The sequence below is a fragment of the Ambystoma mexicanum genome, chromosome 8, assembly GCF_040938575.1.
Source record: "Ambystoma mexicanum isolate Mex_15411 chromosome 8, UKY_AmexF1_1, whole genome shotgun sequence".
NCBI classification, from domain to species: domain Eukaryota; kingdom Metazoa; phylum Chordata; class Amphibia; order Caudata; family Ambystomatidae; genus Ambystoma; species Ambystoma mexicanum.
Window position 1 is genome coordinate 447,457,028 of NC_090929.1, and position 26,371 is coordinate 447,483,398.

The window sequence follows — 26,371 nt, forward strand, 5'->3', positions numbered from 1 at the left end:
GTAAACAAGTTAAGGACTTGCTACAGTGAGGGAGTTCACCAACATACATGCAACCTTTTTCCAGAAAATAGGTGAAAAACACAATACAAGGTTTGATTTCCCCCTCACCCCGCTCCCTATGTATAACTCCCATAATGCTGGAACAGAAAGTGAAGACTCCAGGCCTGCTGCCGTCCGGGCCGAGAGTCCAAGTGGGTCCGGCGTTGCACAATGGACTAACGGGTGTTTAGCGGTTTCAATGGAAGCAATGCCACAAAGGGGGCACGTGTGCCTAGGTCTAGTGATTTTAATCCAGGGCCCATCACCGCCAAGATTTTAACAGTTAATTATGACCTTAAGGTACTCCCAAACCAAAGTGTTACCCACAAATTGGGCAACATAGTTTGGAAGTCCCTCCCGTTTTGTAATATATTCGGGAAAGAGGCTGCTATTCACCTTGGTGGCTACATACTGCTCATGGTAGCTGACGTGTACCACTATGCGCGTAGCGGCTTTGACCGTATGGTAAGACCAGCTCTCGCAGGCATTTGGAAGCAGGTTGAGCTTTCTGCTTGCCATTGAAAAGAACTATGAGGCATGTGAGCAACCTTAGATTGGACAGCTTTGAGGATCATACAATTTAAGGAGCCAGACTAGCCATTAACTATTCGCCAATATATGCCTAGAAGAGTGAGCTGTAGTGTTGCCCTACAGCAAAAGATGCTGAGTTCCAGGAAGATGGATTCAACCCAGGTAGCATTGGTAAGCAAAACAGCCTCTTAAGTAGGAGGGATTAGAGTCTTGCCACTCCCTTCACATTACGGAGATGCCAACCTGTGGCGCCTGTAAGGAACTCATGGTGGCAACAGTAAAGACCGACACAAGTGATCACAGTTCAAGGGTGTTTATTAAACTGTATAAATGGGTGAGACAAATGTCTAATTTAAACCTTAATCTAAGATGGGAGCAAGCTATAATCACCAAAAAATGACAGTCCTAGTGGCGTTGTGTCAAATAAAAAGGGCCTGAACTAAAAATAATATTGCCAATCCTTACCACTAAGCTACAAAATAGTGTAGGATAATGTTCATCAGAAAATAAGTGTTCACAAAATAAGTCAGGATGGTATAACTGGGGACTCCGTTCCCCACGTTTTTAAGCACGAGACAAGGCAAGACTCTCGAGCACAGCACACCCCTGGGCTTCTCCAGCACGAGTTTACAGTTTGTTTCCAAAATATCAAGACCTCTGTGGCCAAGTCTTTTACACCAAGACTCTTGCCTTAGAGGGTCTGATGTGTTATAAACAACAAAACAAAAGTTCCTTTCAGTAATCTTCCCTTCGGGTGATTGCCCTTTACCCGTGGATCCCCCTCAAACGGGCTCTGATCCTTTTGCAACGTTGGCCTCACTCAGTCGGGTTCACTACGGCCTTTCGTTCACGATATCAGCAACTTATAATATTCAAGCGTCTCAATGTCTTTTTATACAACTTTTCACTGTGGACATCTCTCAGCCGGGTTCACACTTGTTGACACAATGTTTATGGAGTGTTATGTTTTGCTCTCATTCGCGGGCATCCCTCAGCCGGGTTAACATTTGCCAGTTTAACACAGTTCACTTAGTTGTAACACCTTGCAGGATTCACTTCCCTTAGCTTTATCCAGCCCCGGTCAGGCTTCACCCTAGCCCCCGGTCAGGCTTTCTCTTAGACCCCAGTCAGGCTTCACACATTCACCGTTTGCATGGCGTTTCCCCTCAGCTGGGCGCAAACACCTGTTTCACATTGTCAAAATTTTGGAAATGGGTTAAGGACTTTCGATTGTACAAGGGATTTTGGCTTGACCCTTGTATGACCACCGTAACCCTCTATACGGACTTTCCTATGGCCTCTTGGTACTATAATGTTCACAAGAAAAGGGGACCAGCCATAGTCTTTCAAATGAGTGCCCACGTGGCGCCAGAACACTCTGCAGCTGGTCTTTCCCTGTGCCTTAAAAGTTCAGTAGCACACAAATTCTTTGTTCATATCATGTTGCCGTTTGCAACCTTATTCAACACCTTCTGGTTTACTATCGGTTCTCCATCCAACTCACCGCCTGTGCAGAACTCCTTGTCGTTTCTTGTCTCTGGAGTCGAGGACGGTACCACCAGCAGCAAGCACGTCTCCTCGCTTCCATCAGTGCGGGAGGGTCCCGTGCACCGTTGACATCTGTTGCACCACATGTCTGCTGTAGTTCCCGGTCTTGTGATTCCTTTCACAGAGACTTCACGGGTCTGGGTCGGAAAGGGCAAGGGCACTTCCCTCCTTGTCACTTCCAGTCTCGCCTCCTTTCTTCTCAGTTTGAACTGCCGCCCTGGAATCACTGCTTCCTCGTGTGTTTGACCTTGTTGAAAGTGTGCTCTCGTGCTCCACCTTGTATCTCTGTGGGGAAGGGAAAGGGCCGTCAGCGGTGTGTAGTTATACATGACCCTTGTTTTGGGACATGTCAGGTAAACGGCTCTGGTGTTGGTCCGTTTTCTTTCACTGTGTAGAAAAGTTTGTGTCGGTAAGGGGGGTGGGGGGGCTTCTAAGAATCCAACGGGGTAGGATGAAGAAAAGGGGTTATAAGGAAGGAAGTGCTGCGTCTCGCATGTCAGTGTCCCACTGCCACTCCCCGAAGACCCACCACCCCCTTCCAGATGATCCTCCCCCACTGGTCCACCCCCAGGAACTGGATCCAATAGTGAAGTGATGGCCGTGTCCTGGCCACCTGGATGACCAATCTCCAGGGAATAGCGGGTGAGACACCTTCGGGTTTCTCACACGCCATACATGATGATGGAGCTAACCTTAGCCATGTCTAGCTGTGACAAGAGAGTAGCCGCCACCTGAGCGAGACATTTTTTCCCAGGGTTCCGACCACCTGGTAGCACCTAGGTTTGACTTGGGCAAGATGGAGGTCACCACGAAGGCCCTCATTAAAGTGAATTCCACGGTATTGGTAAACATTTACCACCTCCAGCCTGACCCCTTCCAGGTGCCAAGGGATCATGGTCCTGTGACGGTCGGGAGGGTGGTATACCATGATCTTGGACTTTTTAATATTGTCCACAAGATCCAAAGAATCAGAGCATCTCCTCAGAGCTTCAAGGGAGGACTGGAGGCCTGCACAAGTGAGGTCAATCAGGGGGATGTTGTCTGCGTAACCCAGTGGTCGAAGTGTACGAAAAGAAGTAGTGGAGCTATGTTCCCTGCTGGTCTGCCACGATCCCCACAAACCCCATCCCTGCACCCCCTCCCACACACAATCCAAACACCCAAACCAACACACCTGCTATTTATAGGAATGTGCAGTGCACTGAAGTGCAAGCCTCAACTTCTTCCTACACTTTTATTTTGAAACTAAACCATTCCAGAACGGTTTCTTTTTAAAATAAATGTATAGGAACTGTGAAACTTAAAAATAAAAAGTATGGGAGCACCGCTCCCGCCCACTTCGACCTCTGGCATAACCCAGCCATTGGAGGGGGAGGTCCCTACCCCCTAACCTCCGGTTTAGGAGGAATAGAGATGTAGTTAATCAAGGCCCGGCCTATGTCTGCCAGAAATAGAATAACCAGAAGGGGGACGAGAATGCAGCCCTGCTTCAGACTGCAAATCATCCGATTCCAGGTGGAAGTGGTGCCAGACTGTTCTAGCCGGACCTTTACCCTAGTTTTGGTGTGAAGTGGGGAGATCATGGACAGGAGGCCAGGTGAAATGTTCAAGAAGAAAGCTTCTGCCAAAGCTTATTGCGGTAAATGTAGTCGAAAGCGAATGTAGTCAAAAGCTTCGCTGTAGTCAGTGCAGTATAAATGGGACACTGCCGAGTAAGCCAGGCCTCTTGCACAATAGACTGGAGAGCGAGGCAGTTGGTAGTCTTGCTCAGAGACCGCTGAAAACCAGTCTGGTTAAAAGGAATGAGCTCTGACTCCGCAGCCCAAGTCCAGATGTCAGGAGCATGCAAGAGAATATTTTGGAGGCGTCGTCGAGCACCGCGAGCAGATGTAGCTTCCAGGTAAAGCTCGATGGCCCCTTTTCCAAATGGGGACGGTAATACAGTGGAAGCAATTGACTCTCCAATCCAATGGAATAGGCAATTTAGTGCAGAGCCTCAGCAGGCAGGTTCTTTTTTGAGGACGCCCATGCGGGTGCCGTTGGGGCCAGGAGCTTGCGATGGCTTGCTGCTAGTAATGAGCTTGGTGATCTCTGCAGATCAAAATGCATAGGACCAGCTACTCCAGGGACGAGCACAGACATTCAGGGTGGAGGAGTCTTCCCCCCCCAACATTTCAGTCACATGCGCCACCCAAGCCAATTCAATGGCACCCAACGGGTCGCGCTCAAGATGTTCACCCGAGGCCAAGTTCCAGAATAGGTGCATGTCATTCACAAGAGCAGCGTGGACCAACCTACAGCAGTGTGAGCATTCCTGGGCTTACCAATGTTTTATCCATTTCCGATGGGAGAGCTTAGCCGTATTCCGGCAGGATAAGCAAACTTGAGGGTTCGCTTCGGTCCTCGCTATGTTGCGGAGTTCCCGGAATGGATCCTTCTTCCTAGATGCAATGACTCTAGCATAGGTGTGCCGGTGGACGCACGGCACAAGGATCAGGCGCTGGTGGCTGGAGGCTTTTTGTCTAAATAGTATGGTGACCAAGGTCAAGATTACTTCACCGAAGTCGTGAATCACCTTGAGGGGCAGACACTAGAGACACCCGAAACCTTGAGAGTGGAGCAGTTAACAAAGGAGACCAAAGCAGCGTATGGGATTGGGGAGGCTTCTTCCAGTCTTTGCTCGACCCTTGCGATATGATTTAATGTGGAGTTAACCCTTAGTACCCCTGTAGATTCCAGGGCCAAGGGGGCTCAACCACAACTGAGAAATGGGACCTCGCTAGGCAAGGAGACATTTCCATGTCTAACACCAAGGAGGGGTTGTTGGCAATAAAGCCATAATCCAAGATGCTGCTGGAGCCATTACCAAATGGAATACAGTTTGGGGGGTTGTCTGCTGGAGTGGTGCCTTTTAATCATAGAAAGTCCTGAAGAATACAACAATATGGCTCATTCCAAAGCCCTTTTGCAGCAACTGGCAAGTGGGGCACCCTCCACTGGTCACGAGGGAGGGGGCCGAGAGCAAAGGTCTGAATAGGAAGGCCTGGGATCAGAGAATTGAAATCCCCACAGATAATAGTGAGGGCAGGTGCTCGGGTCACTAATCGGACTCTCCGATTTGGCTAGAACTTTGGCATGGTGGAGCCTGTAAGGAGGATCATACAGGTTGATCAACACAACTTCCCTGCAATCACCATCAAAAGGCACAGTGATCTCGGCCATTGGGATATTAGGGGAACTGGTCAGTAGCGCCACCATTCTAAGAGAATTCTTTGTGCCCAGCACTTAGGGCGTCCCCTAGGGCCCTGGGTGGCTAATTTGTGTACCCATCCACCACCGGCTCGATCAGCCAAGTCTGCTAGAGAGCCACAATACAGTACTGGGCCAAGTTGTTTAAAAAAAGGCTGCCTTAAAAAGGTGACTAGAGCACGGGTATTCCAGCTGATCAGTTGAACGAAACGGGGGGGGGTGGGAGCAGCTAAAGGCACAGCTAAAGGCACTTGAGCCTCCCCCCCCTATCCCTCCATGGGCGGCTAGCCTGGATAACCATGCCTACCTATTCCGACATTAAATTGGGCAGCTCATATGTAGATGTATGTACGAACATGTCGAGAGACCGCAGGCATGATGGCACACAGAATTTTTGTTTCAGTCTGTTTTTTTTTGTATGGCTAGTGTAGGTTTTCCAGTCTATGGATCACTCCTCAAATTGCCTGGGGTCAGTGATGTTGTCTAATGAGGACATTCCCTCGAGTGTCCGAGATATTGAGAAATGTGTGGGCAACGGAAAGCTGATTGACTCAAAGGGAGCAGTAATGCTGTTCGACTTCTTGATCAGGATGTGCTGACATCTATTTGGGAGGAAGCAGGGGTGGCAAGAGGAAGCTTCTAACTAGAGTGGAGTTCCTGCTGGTGGGAGCATGGTGCGTGTACCATTAGAGGTCATGCAGGTGTTGCTTCCTAGATTCCAGTGCTACTCGCTGAATGGGACTTGGAGAAATTGGTGATTTAGCAGAGGAGGTTATAGCAAATGGAGTCTTGTTCCAAGGTGATTAGTGGGGGAAGAAACGGAACCTAAAGTAGTTTACTATCTCACGCCTGCAAAGCCTCTGTGGAAGAGGACCGCAGGGAAGGTCTTCAGCAGGTCACTCAGGCTCGTGTAGTAGATTTTGGAGTGTGAGCGAGAGTGGGGTTTAGGAAGGCCCGGGGACAATCTGTGCAGAGTCTTGTATATTCTTGATAGAAGGGGTTTATTTAGGAATGGTCATGGTGGGTGCTTATAGGACGGCGATGCTGGGATGGCCATCCCTGGTGGGGTCCTCCGAGGCTCATTGTATTAAGGTTGAGCCCATTGAAAGGGCGTGTCCCAAACGCAGCCGGAGAGGTGAGATGTATAGAAAGGGAGGAGAGGGGCTTGGGATAGAGTTAGTCCGAGTGCATAGGGGGCTGTGGTCAGCACAATCCGTGCGGCTGCTCAGGGCTCCGCGGTCATGGGGGCCCTGCAGACACCAGCTCCCTGCCTCCAGCATATGAAGCAATCTCGTTTTCAGGAGGGGCTTTGCTGCCTGCAGGTACGAGGCTTTTTGTTTTGATTAGTGAGGCACCATGTCGCCTCCCAACCTCCTGCTACGCTCTAGGACAAATGCCCTCTCCCAGCGGCCCCTCAGAATGCTGGGGGCCCTGTAAGTACTGATTATCACTTCCTTTCTTCAAGCAGAGCATTTAAAGTTGGAGAGATTTACAAGTGATGGCTCTTTTAAGAGCACATTATTTTGGACAAGATGTTGCTAATGTGTCCGTATTAAGAACTGCAAAGGTGTATTTTTATTTTGAAAGCACAAAGCAGCAGTTGGCTGCCTATATCTATGCCCTCTACCAGGACAATTAAAATATATCCCACAAAACGGTGTGTCTCATTTTCACATTTTCATATTTAGCAGACCAAAAAGAGTTTATTTTAGGTAAAATATAACATTTCTCTCACATTTGAAGCATGCTTTTGTAAAACATTGAAACACAATCGGGTAACCTTTTTAAGCCTTGGAAGTAGATTTTCAAAAAATACAGGCCATTTAATGCTTTTTGCTGAATTGCATTCTGGTATTTGTAGTCTTCCATTCAAGGTGGCGGGGGGGGGGGATGGGGAGGGAATAACGGTACGATTGTTCACTTTGTGCCGAGCATAGTTCTACAAGGATTTATAGATTTGTGACTACTTCGCTATGCTTTGTGTACTTTTCAAGTCATTTTTATGAGACAGAGTATTGTTGAAAGCCTAATGTGGGGCTGGGAGGGGAAAGGATGAATGGGAAAGTGAGTCATGAATATTTGCCCAGGATGTGGCAGGAGAGGTTGCAGTCTTGGAGACTGGCGGGGGTTATTTTCCCTCGGTCTGGCCCTTTGTTGATTTTCAGGGCACAAGTCAAGGATGCATGTGGGTGGACAGCATCCACGCCCCTGTTGGGTGTTTTTGAGGCCAGCATTTCCTGTTTGCTTCCACAAGTATCTGGCTACTAGGATTTCACCCCAGGTTGTTGTTTCCAGTGCAGATGCTTAGCCACAAGACCGCATAAGTGTCACCAAAGCACGTGTTCAATTTGGATTTGGTTTTTCATGGAATATTTAATGTCGAATAAAATGCAGGCATATGTTATACTTTGCCAGCCTAGTTATTGGAAATGCTCCTCTGGTTATTTTTCCAATGTTTCCTTTTTTGTTTTTGTTGAAAGGCCAATGCTCGTTTATCTTGTGCACTTTCCTGTAAGGGGAAAGGGCAACTAATCTAAATTTGTATATTTCACTTTAAGATATGTTCACTTATTGTATGTATGTTAATAGGTGCCAGCTTTTGATTTTCACTACGGGGCAGAGATTCCCACCCTGAGTGACGTGAAGGAGCTGCATCCATCCCTCCATTTTACTGCACATTTTGCAGTAGGAATAGGAAGAAAGTCATTTAATTTACAGGAAAGTCTAAATCCATAACATCTCCGCAATAGTCACCTAACCTGCTGAGTTGTCTTTGCAGTTTTCTGCTATAAAACCCCTTCTATGCCTTCAAAACAGATTTGTTCCGCCCACCCCCTCCAATCAAGGGTCTGGTGGTTCATTAATGAAGCTCCTGTCCCATTTTGAAGTGAGTAGCACTTGCTCATTTTGCAAGATGCATGCTAACAGGTTGCCAAGCCTGAACCCAGCATGAGGGGAGACGGAAACCCTGCCACAACCAGTGCTTTAGATGGGCACGGCAAGGAGAATGGGTGGAATTAAGCCCTCTGCCCCCATGCACTTTGCATCTATGCATACATTTGTGAGCCCCTCACTTTATTTTTAGGACTTGAGCACTGTTCTTATTGTTAACATTTGACGACCTGTAAAATTACTTTCTTCACTGCCTCAGACCTCCCAGATCAATGGGCTCTATCTGTCAATAAGGCAATCCTGCAGTAGACTAAACCTCCCCTGTCTGCCCCAATCCCTGATATGACCTTCTTGGAACCTGCTTGGAGTTTTTCTTTTGAGAGCCAAAATAATCCATATATGTAGCTTGTGAAATAAAAGCATATTGCTAGTTTGGACACCATGGCCAAATATATACACAATAAAAATGAAAACAATTGGGGAAACTTCTGCAAAACCAGCAGTTTACTTGGTTAGCAAAACAGCAACCCTATTTTTCCAATGCTTTCCTCAGCCAGATGGTGTTTTCAAACAAAAGTTTCGAAAATACCTTTTTATAAATACTACTTCTGCCGATTATCTCTGGGAAGAAGTGTACTTAAGTTCCTGAATTGCAGACTGGTTTCAAATCCCAGCTTCTCCACTTAACCAAAGTGTGTGCGCTCCTGGGCAAATCCTTTTATCCAACTATTCATTCTCTGCCAAAAATTAGGTCTATATAAAGTGTTCGCCTCACACTGTGTTCTGCGTCAAAAACAGCCTGACTCCTGATATTTCCGCATGGGTAAACCTTAACAGTGGCAATTCATATACTTGACGTCACCTGTGTCTCCTGCTTTACTTGTGGCACTGTGTGTTTATAATTGAACTTCCCATTATACATTTGCATAGTTAAGACTTCTGGAATATAATTTTCTGTTATATCACTGATGCCCCTATTTTTGCAACAAATAATGGTGTGCCACATATGTTGCCACCAGGGGCACGCACATCCTAGGCCTGGCCCTGGCTATAGCATGAGTGGTTGTTTGGCGCGTAAGGAAACCGGTTTAATGTTGGAAGGAACCCCTCGGGGTAGTGCCTTAGAGGTGATGGGCTTGAGGCTTGCAAGTGTTGTGTTATGGGACTAGTAGTTTTAGTTGGAAGGGAATTGTTGTGAGATTGAAAGAAGTCAGAGTGGATTTCTGATTCCTGACGGAACCTAAGATGGAAGAGACCCCCTGTGGGTCCCTGTAGGTTCTGGTGTGGATTCTCTGTGGAGGAGAGGTATGGATGTCTCTTGTGTTAGGGCTACTTTGTGTATTTACGTACTCTTGTTCTGCTGTGGACGGGCTTATCAGAAGAAAGTTACAGAACAGAGTAGGGTCTCGAGTGCAATGAACCTTTCGAGGTGTAACTCAACCAGCCTAAGAGCTGGGATGTGAAATTAGGTTCGAGGTTGTGAGGGAAGAAAGTCCTTGTGGGATGGGAGTGCTTGGTGCACGAGTCTGTATAATCATGTGGGTATGAACAGGGCTGGAAATGGACCAAACGTACTGGTGGATCCCTCTCCTCCTTGGAGGGGCGGGGCTGTGGGGGCCGGGGATGGGGCCCAGGGGCATGGCTGGCACCACAGCATAGCTTCACATAACCCAATTCCTGCGTTTTGCACGAGATCAAAGAGCATTGTGACAACACCTGAAAGTCTACACATTTGAAACATTTCTTAGTGATCCAGTAAGAACCCCTTTTACGTGGATAATAGAAGTTAGATTCTGCTGTTTTGCTTAATCTCACTACTCGCCCTAACAAAAAGATGTCTGTAAATTGCAGTGCGTATATACCAATTTGGAAATGTACAACACTGTATGTGTCTGAATTCAAACCCTGTGTGGGTGGTAGTGTTCTGGGTATCCCATGACCCTGGGCAGAGGGCAGCACTCGCCAGACCTCGCGCGCACGCGAGACACTCGCGCTCCAATCAGCAGACTGCTTTCAGAAGACTAGGCAGTGCTGTGTGCCGAGTCTACTGCAAGCGGGCCTGCGGGCGGAAGCACGGGACAGAGCAGCACTCCGGCAGGTCTGGGGAAGACGTCTTCTGCCGGAGCGCCGCTCCATCTTGTTCCGGCCCTTTTCCTGCGCTGGTATCGTGTATTCGGGTGACCAAAGGCTAGAATGTTGGGCTGTTTATGCTAACCTGGTTTAGACGAAATGTCTTAATGGTCTGGATTTTCGAGTTTGTCCATGGGTGGAAGCATGGGCGTAATTTTAGGGGGGCACAGGGGTGTTTGTCCCTCACCCAACTTTCATGTGGCACACTATGTTGTCCCCATTCATTTGGCTTGGGCGCCTTTTCTTCAGCTGTCATGTCCCCCCCAACATTTTCAGCTAAATTACTCAGCTGGGTGGAAGTCTCCAGGTGTTGGCAAATGGGCCCCGCCCCCTCCCTTGTATATAGATTCTCTGCCAATGCAGAGCCTACAGAGGGAATGGGCAGGGCAGGGCTGAGCAGAGGAAGTGGCAGACGCCTTGCCAGACGGGACGGGATCCCAGGTGAAATCGAGTGAGGCAGCTATCATCGCTCCGACGAGAGCATACACCTGGAAAGCTGCCCTGCCTCTAATGCCACTCTCCCAGGCCTGGCTTTGGGGGCTTGCAAAACGCACACAGGAGGGGTTTCCCCCAAAATCACAAGACACTCTGTTGCAATCCCACCACCTTCTAAAAGTGCAATGCCCTACACACTTCCACCGAGAGGTGCGCATACATTGAAATGCTCTCCTGTCAAAATAATGGCAAAACGCAGTCGTTTAAGGTCATGTCCTCTCTTTTGGGGGACATGCACTTCTGTGCACTGTTACAACTGGTAAATCAAAGTGAACGGAGCTTGTTCTTGATTCTATTGCAAAAAGCCCTCCATGTGGTGTGTGTTTATAGCTTATTCGTTTTTACGGTGGTGCACGTGGTTCTGCACATTTTTGCAGAGCATAGATAGGAGAGTGGGCACTGCGCAAATGGCCCTCCAGCCCACTCTAAAAAGTTGTCCTCTGTAAAGGTGTAGGATATAGCGATACTGCGTGAGAGCTCATCTAAATTCACACTCCTGCTTCTAAAGTACCACCTACCATTAACGTCACAACAAGCAAGTTTAACCATAATAGAAGCTACATAGTTGCCAAGAGTGAGCACGTGTGATTTGTGCACGCCTCACTGAATAGATGTCTTTTTCTCTTTACTGTGTAGATGCTGCCACCCAGTGGTTGGGAAGTCCAAGTTACAAAAGGAAATTCTTTTCAGCGGCAGTGATCGACCTTTTAGAAAGTTAGTAGTCGCAGCTAAACGTACACCGCAGCTTACCAAAAAGACTGCGCCCTCCGGAATCGAAAGATACATACAGTCTGTCTTCTTTACTGAGTGGGGGTCGCCTGCCAGTGGTGCAAGTTGCGAAAGTATTCTCTTCAGTCAGAAGTGACCGCTTAGATGTATAGTCGCCAATATGAAGAGTTGTGAATTGTTCGCCCCGGAATTGTTTAAGAGCGTGCGAAGTTTTTATGGATCAGCCAGACGGCAATTACATTCTGCTTATTATGAGGAGCCTATGCTCGGGCAAAATAGAAGATGGTCAAATTCATTGTGATTCGCGGGGTGGAAATGGAAAACAATTACTGTGGGAACGCACCTCCTCGATTGGGGGAGGGGAGTGGTCGGGGCCATCGGTGGACGTGTCACGCAGCACGGTATCTCTTCGCGGCACCCAACCCTGCTGATTTGGAAGGAGGCAAATAGCATTTTGGGAACTTAAGAATGCCCACAATTTAGAATCTGAAACACGTCTAGAATAGTGGTTCAGCAAGAAACCTTTGGGAGCGAGTAATGGAAGCTGGACCTGGCTCTTGATTGGTGGTAATACACATGTATGTACATTGCAAGATGTACATAGCAATTTGGACAGGATGAGCGGCTTTGGCTGTTTTCTGCTTTCACTCTACCAGGCCCAGTCATCCAAAGCGCTGGCTGCTTTTAACTGAGGAACCGCTCTGGGAGTTTTCTAGGTTAGTCCTGGGGACGGATCATAGCTCGGGCAGCGCTTCGGCATGACCAACTTTGCTGGAGCTGGGCGGTCTCCGTCTTGTTCCAGCCCCTTGCCTCTACATTTGTGGTTCATATACCGAATCACATTTTTTCTGGGTCCTCGCTTGAGACGAGTGAGCCCCCCCTAATTGTAAGAAACGCCTACGTGATTTTCATCTGCACAAAGCACTACTAGGCCCGCCGGCCAGATCCTCAAGGATGCCCCCCACCCCGCCCCCACCGAATTCCTTTGCGTGGGGCATCCAGGCCTGTGAGCCATTTGAAAGCCCATGGCTCGTCTTTGATAACAAAGGAAATAGTCTGCTTTGGAAAAGGACCACGATTGACGCGTTGTTTAATAAAAAGGATTACACCAGTAGAAAAGGGCCGCTTTTTAGAGCAGCTGGGTTCCCGGTGCTAAAAGACTCCCCGTCAAGCTCTGGACCTGATGTTGTGCTTTGCACTGTAAGCACAGAGACACTGCTTCACCAGTCCCTGGAGACGCTGCTGTGAACCATCGCCTTGTATCCCCTAGTGAACAGCATGGCCGCAAGTGAGCCCTTGAGGGTGGCATCAGTGGCAGATTTAAGGCAAAGGGCCCTGTGGGCAGCACCTGACACAGGGCCCTAGGTGGGTGGGTCATAGAGGCGGAGCTTTGGGTGGGCGGAGTGAATTGTGGTCACAGTGCACCATGGCAAACTTTAGGGACAAAAGCAATGTTTTATTAAGTTGTCTTCATTACAGTTACCTTGGGGTCTGACTAACTGGAAACAGCTGGGCCTCCTCAGCAGGCTTTGCTAGCAATGCTGAATATTGTAAACATAGAGAACATACGCGTCTTGTAGCAGAAAAGTCATGTCATTCTGTTTGTGCGGGCATTGCTGCAGCCATGCATTGCAAAACGGCAGCATTGCATAGTGTTAAGCTTTTGCTGCACGGGTTGGAGAGGGATAACCTCGGATCAGTATAAGGAATATGGAATTACAGAGCCCTTGACAATTTTTTGTATCTGCGTGTACTTTAGATGCAAAACAGAGCAATGTGGACGGTGTTAAAAAACAAGCAAGAAGATCATTTATGTTTGTGACAATAGTGTGATGAGCTGCTTGTGATCGCTGCAGGACCAGATACTGTACCTGTTAGCTTATTAATTTTTGTTTTTTTTCCCCAAAAGATGACCGAATGCTCTGACACTCCCCGATTATACCACACACCTATGTGCCCGATTTACAAAACGTTTCCAATGGGATTTTTCCATTGAAAAGTGCTTTTGTATATCAGGCCATATGGCGCCTTCTACGGTAGGGCTGTGCTTGGTTCAGAAAGTGATTGTGGCACCCTATGCTTCTGACCGCAGTGGCCCATGTTGTCCGAGAAGCCCCAGCTAGTAGCTTACACACTTGGTGAGGCAATTTCTTTGAGGGTTCATGGATAATGTTGAATCGCAGTAAACACCCAAAGTTTAGGCTTTTGATCGTACCCGAATGGAATATCCGGCTTGGAAAAAGGCATCCATCGCTTTTGGTGAATCATGGAAGCAAGAGGCTGCACAAATTTCGTTTTGAAACTGGTATAGTCCTATCCAGTTTCTCTCAGACTATTACTGACATCCTCTTTACTGGCCCCTGCCCATATGGTCTCTGTGTTCTCCCCTTTTTCCTCCTCGCCCATTAATGGTGGAACCAGGTGGGAAGTTCTCTTAGCACACTTCCTATCTTCTAGGTGCATCATTAATGTCTACCAGAATGGCACTATCGTGGCCCAGGGCTCTCAGCCCAACTTCCTTCTTCTTGACAGGTGTCTTCCATATCTCATTAACTTCCCCCCTTCTCCTACCATCCCCCCAGCTGCCAGACCTCTGGCCTCTGAATGGGTGTATCTCGCCCATGTACCCCGCCTTGGAAGAAGGTGGCAACCAGCTTTGCATAGCTACCCTCGATTCTCGTTTTGCTGTCAAACACTCTTCCGACAGTCTTCAAGGAGGTCTTTGTCACTGCTTTTGACGCACTCCTTCCTGAGGGCTACAAGATCCTCTCCAAGCCCAGGTCTTACCGGTCTGGAGGCGGAGTGGCCAATGTGTATCCTGATTGGGTCCCTGCTTCCATCATACCCACTCAATCCTTTTCCTCCTTTGACTGTCTTGTTTGCAAGCTTTACATCTCTCCTACCCTCACGCTACAATCTACAGGCCTCCTGGACTGTTTTTTTATTTTTTTATTCTCCCCCTCTTCCCCTCACTCCTTCCTCTCAAAGTGGGCTAACCTCCCAATCTCTCTGCTGACCACTTCCCCTAAACTTCTCCTCCTTGGAGACTTCAATAATCATCTGGATTCTTCCAATGCGGCCACTCTACACTTTCGCAACCTCTGCGATTCTCTGACTCACCATTTTTCCCCTCTGGCCCCACCCACTCAGCTGGGCACACCTTGGATCTGATCACCACAACTGCTATCGCCCTCTCTAGCCCTCTCACTACTCCTCTCTCCTGGTCTTACCATTCACGCCTCTAATCTGGAGCTCCTGTGCTCCCATGCTAAGCCTCTGCCCATACTGCCAGTTTGCTTCTCTGTCATTCGACCGATGACGTGAGTGTCGGTAGCTTCTTTTTCCGCCTCCTTCACTCCCCCACCCCCTGACTCCTACTATTGACTCGCACTGACTCCGCTCTTGCTAACCTTCACCTCTTCATTGCCAATACTCTTGACATTCTTGCCCCTGCCATGAGGTGCTGTATGAGGCCTGCTTCCAAGTGCAATAGTTGGAATGATTCTTACCTGGCCTCATTGAAACGCAAATGCAAAGTTTCTGAACGGAAGTGGCTGGCTTCTCGCACATCCTCTGACAAACTGGCCTGTCGCCTGCTCCAAAGGCAATACAAGCTCTCTGTCTGCTCCAAGAAACGGGCCCATATCCAATCCTGCATCTCTGGGGCCACAAACAACACGGCTGAACTCTTCAAAATCTGCAAGGAACTTCCCATCCGCATGGTGTTGGCCACCCATTTCACAACCAACACTCAAGACATCCTGTCCTCTCTCACCTCCATGCCCCTTTCTCCCCTGTCTGCATGTAGGCCTCCCCAATCTCCCCCATCCCCTCTTCCTCTCCCCTACACTTCTTCTTACCCATAGCACCTTGATGACGTCACTTACAGTCTTCTCTGTGAAAGTCCCCTCCAAACAGATGCTTCCTGGCTCCTCTAGAGCCATAAAGGACAACATTGCCTCTCTCGCTCCCTCTTTGGCTGAGTTCTCTAACCACTCTTTTGCCACTGGCTCCTTCCCTTCACCCCTCAAGCACACCCTTGTGCACCCCCTCCTAAAAAAGCCATCTCCGGACCCTTGCTTCCCGGCTAACTACCGCCCTATCTCTTCTACTTCCTTTTTGGGTAAACTCCTGGAGAAGTTGGTCATCTTCCAACTAATCCATCACACTGAATCTGTCGGTCGCCTTCAGGGCCACCAGTTTGGCATGGAAACTGCTCTCCTGAACACCTGTGATGATTTGCTCTCAAATCTTGACTTCAAATCTCCCTCTGCCATTATTCACCTCGATCTGTCCTCTGCCTTTGACAGACAATCATGCCATCCTCCTCAATCGGCTCCATGATACCCTGGGCAACACAGACGGGGCAATTTTGGTTAACCTCTTTCCTCTCTTATCGGCCCTCCCAAGTTCAACTGGGCCCCTTTCTCTCCTCTACCTCACTCTCGACTTGCGGCATCCCACAGGGCTCTATCCTCTCACAGTGCCTTTTACCTTGCCCCTCTTGCCCACTTGATATACACCATCTCTTCAATTCGTGTTATGCTGATGACACACAGCGCTCCATTAAGCTTCCCTCCTCTTGCTCCTCTCCTCCTCTCATTCCTGACTGTCTGACTGCTATTCAGGCATGGTGTGCTGCTAATGATCTCTACCTTAACACCAGTAAGACTGGGGTCCTTCTCATTGGGACTCCTACTCCCTCCTACATTCTGGCTGCCCTCTTTGGGGCCACCACCCCTCACCCTTATGTGCGGCTAAAAACGTGGGTGTCCTCTTCGACTCCTCTCTCTCCTTCTCACATCATATCGCTGACCTTGCCAAGGAGGCCCACTATCTGCTTCACATCCTCAGAGGCCTTCTCCCTTTCCTCACCTTCCCCGAGAAACTGCCTCCAGAGCTCTGGTTCTTTCAAGGCTTGATTGCTGCAACAGCCTCCTCCTTAATCTGCCTCTTTCCTCACTCTGCCCTCTTCAACTAATCCAGAATAGGACTGCAAGATTTATCCTTGGACTCAAGCCCAGAGATTGCATCCCTCCACTGGCTCCCTGTGGTTGCAAGGATCAAATTCAAGACACTCTGCATCATACACAAGGCTTTCTGGGGCCCAGGACCTCTCTACATTCAACTCTCTCTCCCCAAGTACCTCCTGGCTAGCGTCATACGGTCCTCTGCTGCAGGTCAGACGCTTTGCCAAGCAGAGAGTGGGGGGGTGGATCTTTCTACGGTAGGAGCCTCCCTACCCCTCTGTCTTGAGCTGGATTTCCTCACATTCTTGAACCTTGTGAAGATCTTCCTTTTTGCCGCCTCCTTCCCTCTCCCCCTCCCCTGCTACTCTCCTCTGGCTGATACGACTGGTTTCCTGTGTCCCTTATGAGTCTCTCTGTGGTGAAGCCGTCCTTCTTCCTGCTGGCACTTGCCCTGGGGCACCCTTCTCTGATAAGCCTTCCGAGGCTGGACCACCTCCCTTCACCATTGACCCCCCCCTAATCCTGGCTCCCTCTGGCACTTGCCTTCCTGAGCACCCCTTAGTGCTTGATCATCCCCTTTGCCACCTCCCTCCAGAACTTTCCCCTCTTCACACTCTTCCCTACCCCATCCCCTGTCCTCGACTGCCCCCTCTACCTGCACTTCTTGATACTGCACTTGCAACATCGTAATGTCACGAGGCCTAGCAGGAACGTTGTTGTTTCTCCTCTGTCTCCCTACCCTCCAACCCCTTTGGCTCTTGTGATGACTGGAAACACTTTCTGCTGCATAGGTGCCATACAAATGTTCAATAAACAAACAAAAAAAGAAACCAGGAAATGCTTCTAAATTTAAAACGGTGGGGCGCGTATTCACTTCTTTTCGTGGCCAGTCCTCCCTGCTCCGGGTTCTCTAATAGCTTTCAATCGGCGTAACATTGTAATTACTATTTTACATTTAATTTGCCTTATTCAGGCAGCATAGAAAGTAATTTGAATGTATCTAAGGTATCTATTGAGAAACTTTCAGCAAACTACTGGCGCCGTACCAGGGCCCTACTTAAACGTTAAGGGGCTGAATCCCGAAAAAGTGATTGGCTGCAGCTCCTGGTGTAATCTTGGACAGATCCTATTCCATTCACAAACTCGTTGCCAGGAGTAACTCGTGTCTTTTCAGGAGTTCATCAGATGTACTAGCAGTAACTAGTTTGTGAATGTAATGGTTTGCAAGACTAGTCCTGAGTTCCTCCCGGTCCCTTCGATGTTCTGTAGGTAGGACATTGGAAATAAAGTCTGTTTGTGTCCTAGGATTATCATGGGCCCCAACCTCATGAGTTTGGTGCTGTGGTACATGGATAGGTGAGCCAGATAAATGTATGAGACTGAGAAAACCTTTAATGTAAGCTAGTCCCATGTATACCATGTGAAAAGGTAGAAAAAGACCCGCTCTAGGGTTGCTGCAACTCTGCCTGTGTGATTCATGTTCCCTTTGTGCAAGTTGGATCTTGCATAGATTTGCTTGCAATACACTTTGAAGCACTTTATTTGGCTACTAACACTATGGCACTTCACTAATATGGAGTCGTCGTTTGAAGAAATTGTGAGCATGACATGGTTTTTACGGAAATGATACAATGAAAAAAGATAACACATTTGTGTCAAAAATGTTGTGCGATGATTTGCCTGATTATGTTTAGGTGTTGATGACTTGATTTAGTCTGGTTCCTAAGAGGGCTATAATGCTTATATAGGACTGACGGGACAGGGTGATCTATGATAGTGCTTCATGTGTTCCCCTGATGTTGAGTAGATGTCCCTTCTGTGGATCAAAACAGGTGTGACCTATTGTTCGATTGAGAGTTTGGATGCTGATACAGTAGGGTGGCAGAATGTTTTTTTTTTTTTTTTTTTTCCCCCCTCCCCAACTCCCCAAAAACCTTTTGGAATGTTTCTGAAATTATTCCAAAGTGTCCTGGTTTGAACGGTATTTTATGGCCACTGGAAGTGTTGGAAAAATGTCAACTAACCCATAAAGTCTTTCAGTTGTGTTGTGGTACATAGAACCTCCTACATTTCAGAGAAGGGTGATTGTGTGAGATCGGTACGACCAGGCACTGTCTGAATTAGTTGGAGCTTTTAAAGAGCTGTGGTGATTTACTCTGGTAATTTACTCCAAAGCACAGCCTTCCTTCTCTCTGTAAGCCTGGCCAGCTTCTATTCCGACCCGAGAGCCCATTCAGTCCTAAATGTGTATTGACTTGTACCGGTGAGGTGTTTGAGAGAGGGTTTGGAGTTTGGCGGTAGACTCTGGACTGGGGAGGTAACAGTTGCTCCTGGATTATGCAACATGGGCCACTGCTCCTCGTGCAGAGAACTGCAATCCTGTTCACACACTCACTCCGCTTCCTGCTTCCACTCCTTTTGTTAATCTCCCGCCCACTCAAGAGAAACCAGCTGTACTGAACTGTGTACAATGGATCTATTTCTCAGAAGGCCGTCCCTTCATTAACTCTGTCCCTGTATAGACGGGGCAAGCCCCACGACCTCCCGACCCCAACGCTTCTCTGGGTTAGGCTCTTTCAGATATTCACGATGGGGAAGGTCCAAAAAGGGGGCTCGTGGCGTGGATGCAGTGACTGGTTTTTCAGGTTGTAGTCTCATGGGGGTTTGAAGTCTTTCACCGTCCAGGCAGGGGAGCAGGTTGTTGTTTAAAAGGCAAGCAGTGTTAAGGTCAGCCTTTTTTACACGCAGTTGCCCAGTGTTACAGCTGTGGGTTTCAGGCAAGGGTGATCCATGTTAGTCTTATTGCTACCAAATGCTACGGGACGCCCTGTCTTGGTGGAGGGAAAAGACTGCCCGCTCATGGAACCTGTGCTTAACTCTCCCTTCTTGTTTTGAACAGGTCTTTCCTCGAAGGCTCTGGAAGCCTGGAGTGGAGCCCGTCAGCGAAGCACTACCCGTCTCTGCTTGGACTACGTTAGCACAGTTTTTCCCGTTTGTTTGGGTGCTGTTTGCAAGGAGCAGTCGGACTACTGGCGAGGAGTTGCCTGACTGCGTTGGACTTCCTTGGCCAGGAAACCTGCCTGAGGCTTTCAGGGTCGATGGTTACCTCCCATGCTTTTCTCTTACCTCGCAGGAAGCAGGTTATGACGCTCCTCTCTTCACTCCTGTTTCATCCCATACACTACACCATAACCCCTCGAATTATCAATTGTGTACCTCTACTTGGGAGCCTCACTGATGTGCCTTGCCCTACACACTTCACTGCTATGCCTCACTGTGGGGGTCGCCTCCCAGACGTGCCTCACTGTGGGGGTCGCCTCCCAGACGTGCCTCACTGTGGGGGTCGCCTCCCAGACGTGCCTCACTGTGGGGGTCGCCTCCCAGACGTGCCTCAGTGTGGGGGCTCTGACCCTGACGTACCTCACTGTGGGGCCTCTGACCCTGACGTACCTCACTGTGGGGCCTCTGACCCTGACGTACCTCACTGTGGGGGCTCTGACCCTGTCGTACCTCACTGTGGATCCTTCTCCCGGACGGGCCGTGCCGTGGAGTTCTCACCATAGTTCAGTGCACTGACGGAACAGCTGGACACATGGCCCTCTTTTATTTTGGGAGCATGGAACAGTGCTTTGTTCCTCCGGTGATGGGTGGAGGGGTCCATGAGGTGTAGGAGAACCCAAGGTATTGAGTGTCCGCTGCAAGCACTAAGTCAATATTGAGAAGATGTCCTAAGTGTGACTGCGCCCCATACCTGCTGTGTTCCCCTCGTGAATGGCGCTTATCAACTCGGGCAGTTATGAATGGGTTTCCCACAAATGTGGTGGGACGGTCTACTTGTAAACCTGCTGATGTATCCCCTGCCACATCCCCGACACAAGTCCACCAAGTGCTTACCCCGCCGCCCCCTTTTCACCTGCTGCTTTGTATTCATCTGCTTTTCACAAGTGCTTTGTGACCCAGGAGTGGCTTTGTCGGTTTCATGCTCATTTGCGCTGTTTGCAAACCACCTGGTACACCTCTGGCAGCTAACCACGCCCACCATCCTTGGTAGAGGGGTTTGCAACCTTTGGCCCCAGATGTTTTGGACTACAACTCCCATTAGTAGCCCAGCATGGTCGCAATGGTAAAGGATCATGGGAGTTGTAGTCCAAAGCACCTGTAAAACCATAGGTTGCCGCTTGCTTTAGTAGATTAGCTGCTTATACCTAAAGCCTTTCCCTTTCTGCTCCAGCTTTTCAGTCACACGCTGTTTCTGTTCTTGTGTTTGCATCCACCATTTCACTTGCAGCTTCTGCACCCTGAGTTTATGGCCCATCCTTTCACCTGCTCTGTTATTTTGGGAAACTGCCTGTCCTTCCCCACTGGATCTTGTTGCTAATTCACCAGCGTTCAATTCTTTCTCTTGAAACCTTGCCCGCTGGGGTCTGTCTGGTACTGTTGGCGCTTAGTACAGAGTTGGCGGCCTACTCGCCACGCAGCCATTTTCTGTTGACTCTATTGAGTGTTTGGTTATTTTTCAGCATCTGGTCTTTCTCCCGGCTCGTGTGCGACAGCCCCAAGAAGAGAGCCAGTGATTATGTTTGGTATTTCTGGGGGCAGTCGAGTAGCTGTGCAGAGGCCTGTAGAGGTTCTCATGCCCTCCTAACCCCGATGCCTGCAGTCCTGCTGGTGTTTCAGTGGCCCAGTGCTTGCAGTGTCTCGTGGAGGTTCACATATCTTGCATGAGTGGATGAAGGCCGGCATGAAGGGAGCGAAGCTGTGCACCTCTGGCCATCGGTGCCTGGCACCCATGGACAGGTGCAACAGAGTAGGGCCCGAGATATAGCAGTGAATTGTGGCGTTACTCCCACTGGGCAAGTACGCAGGGGCTAGTGGCACCCAGACCTAAGAGCTCTGCATTCAGCCCATAAACTGAAGCACAATGGCCATCCTTGTTTATACAAAGGCCCAACCACCACTGAACCATTAAAGCACAGGTGTTGGGCTAAGTGCACATGATGAAGACTGAGACGCATATGGCAATGGTGATTGGCCTAGCCTAAATGTTTAAAAAGTTGTCGCAAAAACGGAAAACGTCTGACAACCCTGTTGTTTTTCTCCACCATCGCCTTCAGGATGGACACTGAAACATTCGATCCTGCAATGAAAGACTAAGTTGCCACACACTGGTCCAGGACGTTGCAGTGATCAGACTGCCACCACCAGAGGGGTCTGCTTCTACAGAGGCAAATTGACTTGGATATCGCCCTCCTTGGCCATCTCCGCCGCAGGGCTAGGCATAGCCTGCTACATCGGGCTCATTATGACCTTTCCAACTAATGGGGGCTGCCCATAGTAATGAGGACTTGCAGCGTCTCTGTGCTACCAAAGAGAGTGGCGGCGGTCCACCTTTCTGGGTGTCGCCATCTTCAGCAGTGGGAAACTTCAACGTCCTCTCCGGGATGACGGGCACGTGTAGTCCTGGAGCCTTCAGCCTGGCTGCGTGCCCAGCTGGTTCCACTCATTTCTACCAGACAAAAGGACACGGTCGCGGGGAGATTTGAATGGTCCAGCTATTGGCTTTTTGGCATCTGGCCGCCTGGGAATTTATATTTTACCACAATTTTGTTTTATGAAGCCCCTCCCACTTTGTTCTACCCACTTATCCTTCTCCTATTATACAGTTCCCACTGCCCCGGAAAAACCTACTGCAGTAAAATACATTAAGTATTCCCCTCTGACCAATACAGGCATTCGCCTCCAGCCAGATGGAAGGATAGATACTCTGCCTCGTTGTGTCAAAGAAAATGGAAAATATTTGGCCATTGGTGGGACTCGTCGATGAAAGGCAAGACGATCCAATGGAGACATGCGATGACCTTGGTGAGTGATGCATCAGTTATTGGATGGTAGCACAGTTGAACCTCCTGCGCAGCCTCAGCAGGTGTGGAGCAGTGCAGGGTTCCCAAGAGTCAAGTGAAGCTCAGAGATGCAGTACTAGCTCTGAAACCACGTGAACCCTTGGTGTCTACAAAAGAACAACGCTCTAGTGCTGTAGAATGTCATGAGTCTGCATCTCTTCAGCTGTCGCTGAAAGCGCAGGGCCTGTGGGGCTGGATCCTCCTTTGACGGCAATAAGCTCACATACAACATGCAGCACAATCTGCAGGAATTCCATGGTGGGGAGTTTGGCCAAGCCAAAAATGTCCTTCTTGAGGGTGGGTGAGCGGGGGGCATCATTGATCAACCTCTTTACAGGAAGCACAGCTGCAAAAAGTTGGTGTCCAGTGCGGGTTCCCACTAGGGAAATCTTCCATCAACAGTTCAGGGGAATTTGCGTTTGCTTTGCCTCATCGGCCCCTTCCTTGCAGAGTTGACCAGAAGACTAAGGTGTCCACATTAGTCTCACTTGGAATCCAAACGCATGGTTTTCAGTCCTTTTGTACGTCTTGGTGTCTAATCTGAAAGCCATGGCAATCCTGGTATCTCCTGCCCAGGGTGAGCGCAACGCTACGCCTCTTGCTCAAGATCAGCAGCGCTACATCTCTTGCTCAAGATGAGCAGCGCTACGTCTCTTGCCCAGGATGAGCATCGCCACGTCTCTTACCCAGGATGAGCATCGCCACGTCTCTTGCCCAGGATGAACAGCCATGTTCTTTGTCAGAATGCACAGACCTCCCATGTGGCAGAGCGGCTCAAAGTCCTAGAATGCGAGTATCTTCAGCTTTTACAAGACGTAGTTTTTTTAGGCCTTGCATCTCAAAATGGAGTAGCGCAGCGCTACGTCTCTTCCTCAGGATGAGCAGCACTACGTCTCTTGCCCAGGATGAGCATCGCCACGTCTCTTGCCCAGGATGAACAGCCATGTTCTTTGTCAGAATGCACAGACCTCCCATGTGGCAGAGCGGCTCAAAGTCCTAGAATGCGAGTATCTTCACCTTTTACAAGACGTAGTTTTTTAGGCCTTGTATTTCAAAATGGCGTTTGTTTAAATGTGTGGTGTAGAAGAAAAATCATGACCTTATTATGTGAAGTTTTCTTTTGTGCCGATATTACTTTCTGTGGCGTGTATGGGCCGTGGTCCCCTTCATCAGTGTCGCTTGAGAAGCCTGCTGCGCTGCTTTCTGTCCGAGTACCACGAGGTGGTAGTTTTTTTGGATGGCTGTAAAAGGAAGCATTCTGCTTTTATCTGACGTGCCCAGAACGCGGATTTAGAGGAAGCGCAGGCGGGGATGGGCACGTCCTCGAGTCCCTGCCCCTGCGCGCATCGCTCAACATGTAGGGTGGGTTCCAGCTGTTGTAGTCCAGTGTCTCTCCGAGTAGAAAGAGTATCACGTGTTCAGGGGCCATTCCGAAGTATTTACAGGAATCGGCTTGCATTTTGGGGAAATGCTTTTTCTCCTGGCCACGTTATTTTTTTCTTAATAAAGATCATCCAGTTCTTTGCCTGTCGGTTTTCTCTGGTGGTCTCTGCCGAACCTGCTGTGTAGACAGTAGTTCGCCCCACGTTTGTCCTTTTCCCTCGCTGTGGGGTAGAACTCTCTTGAGGTCAGTTATGGCGTGCCCCCCATCCCGCTACCACACTCGCCAAGAAGGGACCTCGTGTTCATGCAAAGCAGGTTAGCAGGTGGCTAGTGTTGCACTTTTAGTGGCTGAAATGTGGGCGGTGGTACACTTTCTCTGTGCATGTCTCCTGGGAGGCTGAAGTGTGGGCGGTGCTACACTTTCTCCATGCATGTCTCTTGGGAGGCTGAAATGTGGGCGGTGGTACACTTTCTCCGTGCATGTCTCTTGGGAGGCTGAAGTGTGGGCGGTGCTACACTTTCTCCATGCATGTCTCTTGGGAGGCTGAAATGTGGGCGGTGGTAGACTTTCTCTGTGCAAGTCTCTTGGGAGGCTGAAGTGTGGGTGGTGGTACACTTTCTCCATGCATGTCTCTTGGGAGGCTGAAATGTGGGCGGTGGTAGACTTTCTCTGTGCAAGTCTCCTGGGAGGCTGAAGTGTGGGCGGTGCTACACTTTCTCCATGCATGTCTCTTGGGAGGCTGAAATGTGGCTGGTGGTAGACTTACTCCGTGCATGTCTCCTGGGAGCCTGAAATGTGGGCGGTGGTACACTTTATCCGTGCATGTCTCTTGGGAGGCTGAAGTGTGGGTGGTGGTACACTTTCTCCATGCATGTCTCTTGGGAGGCTGAAGTGTGGGCGGTGGTACACTTTCTCTGTGCATGTCTCCTGGGAGCCTGAAATGTGGGCGGTGGTACACTTTATCCGTGCATGTCTCTTGGGAGGCTGAAGTGTGGGTGGTGGTACACTTTCTCCATGCATGTCTCTTGGGAGGCAGAAATGTGGGCGGTGGTAGACTTTCTCTGTGCATGTCTCTTGGGAGGCTGAAGTGTGGTTGGTGGTACACTTTCTCTGTGCATGTCTCTTGGGAATCCATTGGTCCGCTGGATGCCTAGGCAGGGCCGGGCAGCAGTCTTGGGGAGTTATATTTGCCTCAAAGGCAAGCGCCCTCCTGCGGGGGTAACTGGTCACTAGACAATGCCGCGATTGTGTCTTTGAGTCACACCATCACATAGGTAGGGCACATCATATGGATGTGTGTTATAGATTGACAAGACAATCTAAAGTTGTGATCAGAATGTTTGGGGTCCTGCTATGGTGTTCAGGGGCTGTGAAGGGGATTTCCTCTGATTCACAAGGATTAACCTCTTCAAACAATCGATGAAGTAGTATGCACATAGTCCATTACAGATGCAAGCTGTAATACCAGTGTAATGGGTACGCTGTTTATTTGGGAGCACCGTTTCTGGGAATGCAGTCAGGTGGGTTCCACTGAGTAAGTACCTGGGGAATTTCCCCCTGTAGAATATGAAGCAGTGGGAGGCTGGGAGCTGAGGAGATCTGCCACACGATGCTTGCTTTAGTCTAATAGCGCAGGTGTTTATGGTTGGCCAACGCATACTCCCCTAGAGTGCATAGGCGGATTTTCTGGAAAGATTTGCACCTGGTCGATTTTACGAAATGAAAGCAGGCTTTGGTGTGTGGTGGGTCGCTGTTATTGTGCCAGCTCCTCCAGGTGTGCGTTAATTCAAGGAGGCGTGCCCTTCTTGTCGAGATCACAGGCTCTTGACCTTAGTGGAAGAAGCTGCCAGATGGCTAGTTTTCCAGGCAGGCTGGTCCCTCTGGAAGGATGTGGCGTTGCAGCAGTAGCAGGCCCATTTCATCCAAATCCCGACATGCTGCCTGTGCCCCAACACTTTCAGGCCTCCCAGCGGCCCGCGCCTTCTGGGAGATTCGCTGAACGCCATCCGAAGCCCATTGCAGCTCGGGTAAGAACTGAGCCCCAGCAGGGCTGCTGTATGTGGTGTTAGGAGAACGTAGTGCACGTGTCCCATCCACAGGTAACACCAATAGTCCCTCTTCTGTGTCGCATCAGTGCCTTGAAACCCTCTTCTGTCCATTCACAAGAAGGGGCGGGGCTTCCAGGGGAGGGAGTTCAGCAATAGCGGTTTATTGCAGATAGAACGCGTGATTATTTTATGCTCTGAAAAATTTGCACTAGTAAATAAAATGCTACTCCCGAATAGCTGTTGTCTCACGTCCTTGATTGTGACCCCTCGTCACTTGTGCTTGTGTCCGTGAAGGTGAAAGTGTGTGTTACAGGGTTGTGGGTCTGAAAGTTGTTTTGGGCAGTGGCATGTGCATGGTAGATGCGGAACTCACCTGCATTTTCACGGGCAGTAAGCCTCCATGCCCACCTTCTAGGACCCCCCCCCTCCAGGGGTGGAGTGGCCTATACGGAACTC

The 26,371-nt window shown here is 49.3% G+C and overlaps 1 protein-coding gene across 1 annotated transcript in view; it reads left to right on the top strand.

The window, feature by feature from the left end:
- GPR157 (G protein-coupled receptor 157) overlaps nt 1–26,149 on the top strand; it is a 191,147-nt gene extending 164,998 nt beyond the window's left edge. The window contains exon 6 of the mRNA XM_069610030.1: nt 19,483–26,149. The gene's annotated coding sequence lies outside the window, so the exon portion shown is untranslated. The remainder of the gene's footprint in view (nt 1–19,482) is intronic.
- The last annotated feature ends 222 nt before the right edge of the window (nt 26,150–26,371 follow it).